Source organism: Prionailurus viverrinus, chromosome A3, assembly GCF_022837055.1.
Source record: "Prionailurus viverrinus isolate Anna chromosome A3, UM_Priviv_1.0, whole genome shotgun sequence".
Classification (NCBI taxonomy): domain Eukaryota; kingdom Metazoa; phylum Chordata; class Mammalia; order Carnivora; family Felidae; genus Prionailurus; species Prionailurus viverrinus.
This window is the reverse complement of record NC_062563.1, coordinates 121,000,084-121,012,283: the sequence shown is the minus strand read 5'-3', so window position 1 is coordinate 121,012,283 and position 12,200 is coordinate 121,000,084. Positions and strand designations below refer to the sequence as shown.

General features: G+C 52.7%; 1 protein-coding gene across 2 annotated transcripts in view; it reads right to left on the bottom strand.

Moving 5' to 3' along the window:
* DNMT3A (DNA methyltransferase 3 alpha) overlaps nt 1–12,200 on the bottom strand; it is a 105,554-nt gene that overhangs the window by 83,266 nt on the left and 10,088 nt on the right. The gene's annotated exons all lie outside the window — the stretch shown is intronic.

Sequence of the window (12,200 nt, the reverse complement as noted above, 5' to 3'; positions counted from 1 at the left end):
AACTCAGGAACTGAACGGATTCGGATATTGACAGGTATCTGTCCTGGACGATGTGCTCCAAAAAGGGGGAGTAAACCAGACAAGAGGAAGAAGGCGGGATCCAGGAAACAGGAACTTCGACCCGAAAGAAGGCAGAGGGAATGCCACGGAGGACCACAAAAGGAAGCCACAGAATGGCAGCCACAACGTGCCACACAGCTAGAACTGGAAAACTGGGTCTGGAGCATGTAATATTTGATGTGACTGCCCTATGGAAAGCCACACCAACAGCTATTAGAAGGTGAGGCAGCAACTAGCAAAAGGTACAAAGAAAATAAGGCAGATGCAGAAACCAGATCATTGTTAACTTCAGTGGAAAAAAAAAAAAAGGAAACGATTGCAGTATACTATAAGGCTTAGCTGTGAATACAGGCGCATTAGTTGATTTAACAAATATGTGTGTGTGTGTACACACCTATATAGTGCATGTGGGTATATATACATATGTGTGTATATATATACACACACGTATATATATATATATATATATACACATATATATATATATACGTACATATATATATACACACACACGTATATATATATATACGTGTGTGTGTATATATATACATATATATATGTATATATATACGTGTGTGTATATATATATATACGTGTATATATATATGTGTGTATATATATACATATATATACGTATATATATACGTGTGTGCATATATATATATGCATATATATACACGTGTGTGTATATATATGCATATATATATACATATATATATACGTGTGTGTATATATATATATGTGTGTGTGTATATATATATATGCATTTCCTGTTGCTGCTGTTACAAGTCACCACAAAATTAATGACTTAAAACAACACAAATGTGTCATGTTGCAGTCCTGGGAGACAAAAGTTCAAAATGGTTCTTGTCACTGGACTGAAAATCAAGATGTTGGTAGGGCTGCACTCCCCTCTCTGGAGGCTCGAGGGAGAATCCATTCCCTCGACTTTTTCGACTCCTACAGGCTACTCACATTCCTTGGCTCATGGTCCCTTCCATTGTCAGAGCCAGCAACGGCCAGGCTCTCTCTTATCACATTACTCTGACTCCGCTGCCAGAATCACATCTCCTCTGCCTCTCCCACCTCTGTCTTTCATTTCTAGGGACCCTGTCGATTACCCTAGACCCACCCAGAGAATGTACGATGATCTCCCCATCTCAAGATCTTTAACTTAATCAGACCTGCCGGCAAAGTCCCTTTTGTTACATAAGGTAACATATCCACAGGTTCAGGGGAATAGGATGCGTCCCTCTTGGCGGGGATGGGGACGTGGCGATATCCTGCCTATGACACGTATACACACGCATGCATTCATATGTGCATAAAACATTTTTGAAAGAGCACTGTTAATAGTATGCCCTACCACGAGAACTATTTAGGAGCAGAAAGGCTGGCCGTGTAAGGGAGCTGCATGCCTACTTACTAAATAGGAAATCAATGGGAAATGTCTAAAATGGAAGAATCAAAAATATGCACATGCCTCAGAAACGTGAGATGCAAAATTGCCAGAAGAAACAGCTAAAAGTGGTCGCCTCTGAGAAGGAGAGGGTGGGAGGGTCTCTTTGGTGAAGTGATGTTGGTCTTGACTTCTTACGTGATGCGTATGTACTGCTGTGAGGAAATAAGACAGGAATGTTATGGGGCGCCTGGGTTAACCAGGCGGTTAAGCGTCAGCTTCAGCTCAGGTCATCATCTCACGGTTCGGGGGTTCAAGCCCCGCGCCGGGCTCTGCGCTGCCAGCTCGGAGCCTGGAGCCTGCTTCGGATTCTGTGTCTCCCTCTCTCTCTGCCCCTCCCCCGCTTGCATTCTGTCTGTCTCTGTCTCTCTCTCTCTCAAAAATACATAAACATTAACACAATTATTTTCAAGGGGGAATAGGGAAGGGCAAGAGGGCTTACCTCCCAACTTCAACCACTGGTTGGCGTTGGCTTCTATCCTCCTCTACGAGTGCGTCTAAGCCCTTCTACCTTGCTGCTCTGTGAAACCATCACTTCCCGCAGCATGACCATGACCAGTGCCTCACGCCCACACACAGTTCCATCACCAGCTATAAAAGGGGTGCCTCCCTCCCTGCTCCCCCACCCCACCCCTCACCGAACGTGTCTAATCCCTCCCCGTACATCACTTCCACCAAGCACAGCCCCTGCCCAGGGTGCTGCACGTCCCTTCCATTCCTCCCAAAGTGCATCTGTGCTCGCCATGGCTGCCCACGTCCCTAACCGCAACACCGGCTCATTCAACAGCCCACCTCAGCCGAACACCCACAGTTGAGCCATCCCTGCCACGTCACCTGCCCCCCCCCCCCCCCGCCTCCAGCCTGCCACCACACCGTCCCCGGCACCGTCCCCACCTTCCTCACCAACCCCAACCCCATCAGCACCTCCCCAGCTCATCACCCCAAGTCTCCCCTCCAGGTTTGCGCCCACCGGCACTGAGACCGTCACCCCGCTATGTCACCTCAACAAGAGCCTGCGCAGAACGATTCTCTTCCAGGAACAAAACCAGAATTGCCCCAAACCTAAATCCTTTCTCCATCAAAAACAATCCCGGGGCGCCTGGGTGGCTCAGTCGGTTGAACTTCCGACTTCGGCTCAGGTCACCATCTCACGGTTGGTGGGTTCAAGCCCCCTGTCGGGCTCTGTGCTGACAGCTCAGAGCCTGGAGCTGCTCTGGATTCTGTGTCTCCTTCTCTCCCTGCCCCTCCCCTGCTCACGCTCTCTTTCTCAAAGATAAACAAAAATTTTTTAAAAATTAAAAAAACAACACAGTCTTGATGTCATCATCGTAAGAGCCCCTTCCACTCCATCTCAAGTGCTCGATCTGCATCGCTGAAAAACATAGACCATCTCTGGAGCAGGCCCTTCCTCCCCCTCCGTCTAAAGCCTACTTTTCCCCTTGTGGACTTTGCTTGTTTCCAGCTATCTACCCCTCCCCACCAGGGGGCTTCAGGGCGTATTTGTCCTGACCCCGCAACTCACCCCAGGCAGAGTGAGCACGTGACCAGGCGGGGCCAACCGGACGCCTCCGGGGACCGTGGTGGTGCAGTGGAAAGGCTACAGGGTAGGATGTGAGTCAGGAGCGGCTGCCTGCGGGGGAGGGCTTGCCTGAGAACAAAGAGCTGAAGACAGAGGGATGGCACACTGAGGTCATTGTCTAGGCCCCCGAGAATCTAGCTGTACCTGGAGGCAGGGCATCTCTGAAACTCGCAGTAATGGAAGCCTTTCCCTGCTTGGGTGTGAGTGAGTCTGTGCCGTGTGGCTGACAGTCCTGACTCATATGCTAATCTCAGCCTCCTAAAGGGCTTCTTCCTGCGTGGGTTCAAATCCTGACCTGCTTACTCTATCAGCTGTGTGACCTGGGGCAAAACCATGGCCCGCGGCCTCAGTTTTCTCAGCTGTAAAATGGGGTAATAATAGGAGCCACTTCACAGGGTTGTGAGAATTCAAACGAAATTCATTGAACATGCTTACAAGGGTGCCTGGCACAAAGAAAATCCTCAGTACATTTAAACAACTGTTAGTCCCTGACTAATCCAGCCCACGGTTTTCTCTCCTTTCTTGAAATCCCCCGAGTGCCCGTGAGCGGACGTCACTCAAACAGGAGCTTGTACTCACGAAGCTCCCACGACGTGCCAGCCCCTGTGAATAGAGCTTTACAACCGCAACATCTTGTTCATCGTCACGCCTCACTCCGACCTTTTGAAGTGGGGACTCTCCCCTCCCCCCTCCCCGTTTTCCAGACGAGAAACGTGCGGTATCGAAAGGTTAAGAAAGCTGCCCAAGGTCATTATTAAGTGGTGGAGCTGGATTCACATCCACGTCTGTCCCACCCTGAAGTCCAGAGTTTTCCACTTCATCATGTCCTCTTACAATTAACATGTGGCTGTTGCAGACATATTAACTTTGGGCACAGATTGGTCTGAAAGCAAAGTTTCCAGTTAGCCTCCCTTTCCTGGTGAGGCCTGTCTGCGGGGAGGGCAGGAGTCGGCGTGGTGGTAAACAACTTTCTAATCATAGTAGCCCGGGCTCTGCCCAACGCGTCAATCGTTCATTCAGCTATTTACTGGGTACCTACCATGTGCTCGGCACTTGCTAAGAGACTCGTATGGTCCCATTTCATCCTTGCAACGATCCTGTGAAATGTATGAAATGGTTCTCTTGTTATTCCCGTCTTATAGAAGGGAGAACCTGAGGCTGAGAGAGGTTTAGTACTTCTCCAAGGGAGCACAGGTAGAAAGTTCCAGGGAAGGATTATGAAGCCAGGTCCATCTAACTCCAGAGTCCTTACAAACATGGCAGCACTTGGTCACGGATTACCAAACACGCTGAGCCTACACCGCACATCATCTGTCTACGCCCCTGGTGTGGCACCAGCCCACAGATAACAGCGTCATAGCTGAATTTCCTACTGGAGCTTGGGCGGAGCGACAAATGCACCTTGTGGATGACCGAAGGCAGGAGAGTAATCGTGTGCCCCTCGCCACCTAATCATCTGCCAGGGTGGCGATAAGCTCCGGGCCTAGTAAACTGGGGGCCGGTAGGAGGCTGAGGGGAGCGATCAAGGCCTCCTAGACAGAGATGTCTATCTGCCAAGTCTTTCCCCCTACCACAGCCTCTCTCGGTCACAAGACTGAGCTGGATGGGGGGCGGGGGGGGGGTCGGGTCTCCTTTGGACTGCTCATTCCCTCTCAGCGTGAGTGAGATGCACATCATCATACCATTCCTCTGGCTTCCAGAAACATCCCTCCCATCCAAACCACCAGCTGCACAGAGAATACCAAAAGCCATTGGCAACAGGCCAACAGTCCTGCCATCCTGTTGCCACTTCAAAGCCCATCTGTCTGGCTCTGGAGTCACAACAAGATGACCTGTGGCTGTCACACTACCCTCGAGGCCAGGGCACCACCAGTGTGAGCATTTGTGATCACACCAAACCTGCTGCCACGATGGTGGCAACACCGGCAGAGATGAGTTGAATCAGACTCCTGTGCTCATACTAATGGTTACCATGACACAGACCCGAAAGCAAGGAGGGAAAAAAAAGATTTATACCCCAAATAGATGCTGGTAAGGAGCCGAAGTTGTCCTTGGGCATTAAAAAGAACCAGTACGTTAAGGAGCATGCAGTTCTGAGTGTGACAGGTCAGGAGATGCCTGACTTGTGGGGAGCCATGGGTGCTGGAGCAGTCAGATGGGCGTCCCGGGCCTTGGATCCAGAGAGCCAGGGTGGCCAGGCTGAGGGTCCACATGAGAATCAGCCACGTGGGCCCTGGCAGGGCCTGCTGTCTGAGCAGCCGTGAGCGTGGGTCCGGTCCTGTCCTCCCCTGGAGGTAGCCCATGGTCCACACCTGCCAGCTCCGGGACCTCTTCACTTACTCCCTGTTGACCCCTGCCTGCGGCCCCTACCTCCTGTCTCTGAAACCGTCTAGGAGTGCGAAACGTCATAATCCCCGAAGGGGACACCACCATGGTTCCACTGGAAAGTAAGTCCACAGCCTGGCATTTTTTGGACCCCTGCGCCACTGAACCAAGAGCCCCAAAAAAGGAGTTACTCCACTGGCTTGCGTGATCGATCCTAGTTACCACACCACTGAGTTGCTGGTTCGTAACAGAGACAAGGAAGACCACATCCGGAATCCAGAGGATTCTCTCAGTCACCTCTTAGGACTTCCAAGCCCCAAAGTTAGGGTTAATGGAAAAACCAGAGGAACAATAACAACAACATAAAAGACAGACCAACGAGGGATTCGGATCCTTCGAGAATCAAGGTTCGGGCCACTGCACCAGGTAAAAGAAGCCTGGCCTGCTGACATTCCAGTAGAGCACAGAGGAAATCTAGGGTGGATAACGGGAGAAAGGAGCCAGACATCAAACGTGGCCTTGGGAACAAACACAGAAATGAAAACAGTGGTAGTTTTGTGTACTTTCTATTTACTTGATACATATACGTGTTTATTTGTACATGGTAACCGTTTTTCTTCTTTTTCCTCCTTCTTCCCATTATTTCATATACAAGCTGTTGGAAGTTAAATTTATACTTTAGTCTTTTGAAAAAAAAAAAAAGATTTTATTTTTAAGTAATCGCTACACCCAACGTGGGGCTCGAACTCACAACCCTGTGATCAAGTGAGTCACATGCTCCACCGACTGAGCCAGCCAGCCTCCCCTATACTTTAGTCTTTAGGTATCAGAATAGTCAGTGGCACTGTGACTGAACTTGAGAAGCTATTCACGTAGACAGTGGCTGATCCAGTGCTTAGTGGGACTCTTCGGGGAAAAGGGTGAGAAGAATTGCTTGCCGTGTCTTGCGAGGTAGAAACACGGCTTCGATTGTAGTTGTAGGGGAGCCCAAATAGGTGTGAAAGGTGCAAATGCAGTTGTGCGGCCAAAGGGGTAGATAGACTGCCAGTTAGCGATTTATTCATCCTTCACTTCCTGCTCGGTGAAAATGGAACCAGGCCCTTGAAGTGTTTCTCCTCTGCCAGCAGGCACGGCATTAGACTCTGCCACCAGAGGGTACTGGAGGGACACTGAAGAAAAGGGAGTCTTCTTTCCTAGACCTGGGGTGCTCTCCCGGAGCTCTGTACACAACTTCCCAGGCCCCGGGCTCCTGCAGCGAGGGGGCTTCTGAAGCGCCTGGTCTGGAGAGTCCCTAACAGCCGGCAGCAGCCAACAGCTCCACCCGACATTCCCCTTGGGTAGTTTAGTGGCAGTGTGACCCATGCGTAGCTTTCCTTGGGACCCAAAGGATGGCTTCCGGTGAGTTCCAGGGGCAAGTCTCCAGCAAGGTCTTCCAACGTGTCTCCACAGTCAGTTCCCTGTCATCCAGGGAGCCACAGCCGTGCCCTCTCCATCCAGGTCGGGATATCGGCCCCGGCGTGGGCCTCTTCCCCGGGCGCTCCATGGTGACCCCCGGGGAAGCGGCTGGTCTCACACGTGCTATTTCTAGATTCTCTGTCGTTCGTTTTACGTCTCACAGGCCGGTCTCTCACTACTCCCAACCCCAGTTGTAGTTAACACGTCTTGATAGTAAAACTTCTCCTGTTCGGATCACGATGTGCTTTCTGTCTTCTGAATGGACTCTGATACGGTCACCCACAGCCTCAAAGGACCATTTTCCATCCTCGTGGTCCTTGAGTTCAATTCAGCCTCCTCGCCAGCTAACCGTTACCCTGCTTCAAGCACTCGATCGGCCACCGTTTGCTGAGTGCCACTGCTGAGCCACAAGATGCACTACTTCTGGAAGCTTCCAAGCCAGTCGATTCTCTGGCTCTCAGTCCTGCCCATGCCTTCCCCTGGCTCCATGCCCTTGACTCTCCCACCCCTCGGGCCCCTCTGCTCTGCCTCGGGGGGCAGCTACTACTGCACGGCGGGCACCCCCGTGGGGCACGCGGTCCCCTCTGCGGAGACGCTCAGGCACCGGGGTCAGTACAGACCCCCACTTTCTGGACATCTCCACCTGGCTGGTTTGCAACCACCTAAAATCCCACTCTTCTAGACCCAGATGCCTCATGTTTCCTCTGGCTTCTCTCCCTACGCGGTAGTGGCACCACCCTCCCCTCGGCCGCCGAAGCCCCAAACCCTGAAGAGAACCGAGGTCCCCCTTCCTCCTCAGTCCACCCGGCACCTGATCCTGTCCTTGGGCCTCTATCCTCCACCTCCGCCCTCCGGGCCCTTTGTGCCACGGGTCTCGACCTTGGTGGATGTTCTACGACGGGGCTCCCTGCCTCTTGCATATCTACTGCCCACCCCGGCCTCTCAGCAAAGATTTTCCACAGCACGTGGCCTCCTCCATCAAAACCTATGATGCCTGATGAAAGCGTTCTGAGATTGCCTGTGGTGATGGTCGCACAACTCTGTGAATGTACTAAAAACCTTTGCATTGCACACGTTAAACGGGTGGATTGTATGGTATGTGAATCATATCTCAATACAGCCGTTATTTTTTTTTAAACCCCATCGGGCCTATGATTTTCACGCACAGTAAAATCTGAACTCTGGTCCAGACCTACACGGATGGCTCACCACCGCGTGGCCTCACTCCCCACCTTCCCAGCCGACCCCATCATTCCAGGGCCGGTCACTGTCCCCCAGCTCACACCCTCCGTTCCCACACCTGTGACTACACCCACCCCGTCCTCTCCTCTGAGGGAGTCCCCTCCCCCCCGTCCCTCAGCGCCCCCTGTGCCCACTGCTTCTCCTCGACCACCCATCCAGTGGTCTTTAATCAGTGTCTGTCACGTGGTCATTTCGCTTTTCATGTGTATATGCGTGTGTCTGCTTTCCCAAACAGAGGAGGTCAGAGTTCATGTCTTGCACCTTGCTGTCCCCCCAGACAGCTCACAGCTGCCTCCCCCCTCCTCCCTGTTCCGGGTGACCCTTGAGGCAAAGAGGACTGTGTGAAATCACTCCCAGGCAGCTGCAACATCCCCAGCACAGTGCTGCGGTGCCCCGAGTGACCCCCCACAAGCCCCATTCCAGGGGTCGCTTAGCAGAGCCCCCCAAGGGACTCTGCCCACAGTAAGGCCCCCTGCGGGACCTCCTGGCTTCCTGCACCACCTTTCCCAGGCCAGAACATACACCTGCTGTGGGGTCTGCAGGCCCCACTGGCCCCCAGATGCACAGGGTGAAGGGGGTCACGAGGGTCCTAAGTCACAGGAAGCAAGGGGGGGATGGCCTCCCACACCCCTCCAGGCCCTTGGAGGCTGGGTCCCCACATGGCCTGTTGCCACCCTCTCCCCACCATCTACGCACATGCTTCTTCCACTCACGCTTTCTCACCCTCCTCCGAAACCAAGTGACCACCCAGCTGACCCCCTTCCAGGCCACAATTAAGATGTCCCTGAAAAGGTCTTCAGGGCCTGGGAGCTGCTATCGGGGCACAGCTCCTCTCCACCCATTGCTACATGAACTACTCACTTGTCCCTGGTTTGCTTTCTCCTCACCCTCTGCCCCAACCAAAACCAAACGTTTTGTGAAGGGGGTCGAGGGGAGGAAGTAGAGCCCCAGATTCTGGGCAGTGCTTCTCGGAGTCACTAGTCCCTGGCAGCAGCCCCGGGGCCTCTCACCACCCCCCCCCCCCCAACTTCAGCCCTAGGGAGGCTCAGCCAGACTCCACCTCAAACCCTGGCCCTGCCAGTCAGGGACACAGGCTTCGGTGTCTGGTCTGTGCAGTGGAGTGAATAGGAGCCCTTATTTTAAGATATGAGAGAATCCAGGGCGCCTGGGTGGCTCAGTCGGTCAAGCATCTGACTTCGGCTCAGGTCACGATCTCACAGTTTGTGAGTTCAAGCCCTGGTTCGGGCTCTGTGCTGACAGCTCAGAGCCTGGAGCCTGCTTCAGTTTCTGCGTCTCCTTCTCTCTCTGCCCCTGCCCTGCTCACACTCTCTGTCTCAAAAATAAACAAACAAACAAAAAAGGATATGAGAGAATCCAAGTCAAGCTTTTAGCACAATGCCTGGGACACAGTAGGCACTAAATAAATGTTAAGTCTTTTAAAAAGTGTTATGTGATTAATCAGGGCAAAAGGCCAGTGAAGTGTCCTTAGAAAACCTAGACTCTGGCTTAAGATCACATCTACAAGTGCCTGTCGCTCATGGTGGCCTGACCCAGAGTCATCTCTCCCAGTTAAAGCTCTCGTCTGCCCCTAATCCCCCAGTCCAAGGCCCCTGGCCACAAGTATGGGCAACCTCTTCACCAGAGCCCCGAATCCATCATCATGGCCACACACACACACACACACACACACACACACACACACACGTGTGTGTGCACACAGATACACACAGACAGGTGCATGTGTGCCCACATGGGCATGTATACAAGGACAGATGCATGCACACACATACACAGATATACATGCGTGTGCGCACAGACACGGGTACACAGATACACATGCATGTGCACACACAGATACAGACAGATGCGTGTGTGCACAGACACACACAGACACTCACCCCTCTACACACACACAGACGGATACAGACACACACTGACATGCTGAGACACACATATATAGACAGACACGTATGTACACACACACACACACACACACACTCGCGCTCTCTCTCTCTCTCTTCTCTCTCTCTCTCTCTCTCTCTCTCTCTCTCTCCTCATGCTCCAGGCGCCCCCTGCACATGCATCACACATTTCACCTACTGTATGGGCCAAAGAGGCATTTGGAAACCAGCTTGGGAACCTCATAACCATTCATAACATTGTTCTGATAGAAAACACAAAACATTGCCCGATAAACAAACATTTGCAATAGAATTCCTCCAAGAGCTAGGAATTGCCTGTGCTAGAAAACTAACCGAGCAAGAAGAGAAACCGCATACACTTAGTTTGCCTCTGCAAAATTAATACCAATTACAAAAACATTTATGTGAACTGCTTACCATTTACACCTAATTACCATGCAGCACAATTATGCATACCATTAAGGGCATGCCAGATGAATTATGCTGTATGTTTCATTTGATTACACCACCACACCCTCCGTCCATATACGCCCGGCTTCCAGAGGGCCATCCCTCTGACAGGGTGCAAGCACAGGTCTGTACAAACCAGAGAAACATTGCTTTCCACCCTGAAGTCGATCGTGGTCCCCACCCCAACCTCTTGCCCCAGCCAGCCAGAGCCAGCCTGACTCTGGCCCAGGCCTTCCCGCCAACATCACCACCACGGGAGCCCAGGCCGAGACGCCATCTTCCCGCCAGAGCCTCCACCAGAAGGCTGACCTTCCGAGGTCTCCCCGTGGCCGTGGCTACGTGTCACAGGGGCCACGATACGGCCAATGGTCACCATGGCGCGGCCACTCACGAGGCAGCTGGCCTCGCTGTCCAGACAAGGCCACCCCAAGCTCACCTTGCAGACCCCGCCAGGGTCCTACACCCCTCCTCCTGGCACACTGAGCCAGCCACTGCCCAGGCCCCGCACGGTGCCGAGCTTCTCCCTCTCTTGTCCACACGGCCGTGGACAGTCCTGCCCCCTCTTTATTAAAGAGAAAAGGAACCGACTCCCCTGATTCCCACTTGGCCCACTAGACGCTCTTCAAATACAGTGGGGTGACCCAGGCTCGAGAAACAGGAGAGTCAATGGAACGTGATACGTGGACCTTCCCAGGACAGGGAACTCCTCAAAACTGACTGCGGGCAGGTGACACGGGCCTCCTGGAGGCAAAGCGCAAGAAGTAACTCAGCCGCTGAGAGAGGGAAGGAAGGGGTGCACACGTGTGTGCCTCCACAGCACCAGAAGGGAACACGCGCAGCTGAATGTTAATTCTCGAACACCTGTGAGGCCAACTGCATAAGGATTCTTTTAAAAGACGAGTGACATAAAATGTGTGACGAGTGACATCAAATATCCAGGGTTAGCGCAAGAAGCAACGTTTCAAACAAGCAAACACAAGCCTGTGAGGTTGTCTCCACTTTGCAGATGGCAAACCTGAGACTGAGAAGCATGGAGTGATCTGCCCAAGCACGCGGCTAGGAGGTGGCAGGGCCAAGCTGAGACCCCTGTCTGTCCAGCACCGGGTCTGCTGGCCCTGGCACGATGCCACGCTGCCTCTCGTCTCAGTGGTGCTAACTCAGCTCACGTCATTTTGCTGGAAGGTCTTTGGAAATGGCCCTTCCTGCGACAGGCAGATTCATTTCTATCTTAGAGAAATGGTTTTTGTTTGTTTCTTGTTTGCTTCTCCAAACTGCTGCCCCCGGCTTATCCCCACCTATGTCGGCAGCCCTGCCTTAAAGGGAAGGGTGGACGCCAACTCTGCAATTCGCGTACCCATTTTCCAGGGTGAAGGGACTCACCCCGGGGCCCTGCAGCCAGGGAGCCCGGGGACAGAGCCTAGGCGTTAAGGCTCATCTTCTGAAGGGGCTCCTGAGAAGAGCAAGGTCCGGCTCAGGCCCTCAAACATCAGTAGCCCCCGGTTACTTCCCTCCGAAAAGTCTACAGAAGTTGCTACCAGCTACAGAAGAAAATGTGCCAGCCCTTCTAATCCATCATGCTGGGCCCTGTCCCTCCCTCCAGCTCCAGTCCTGTCCCCCATGGGAAGCCTCCGCAGGGCTCCCCCAGGCTCCCCCGACCGGTGCCCTCTCAGTGGCTGTCGCCTCCCCCCACACAGCTGGCCAGGTGACA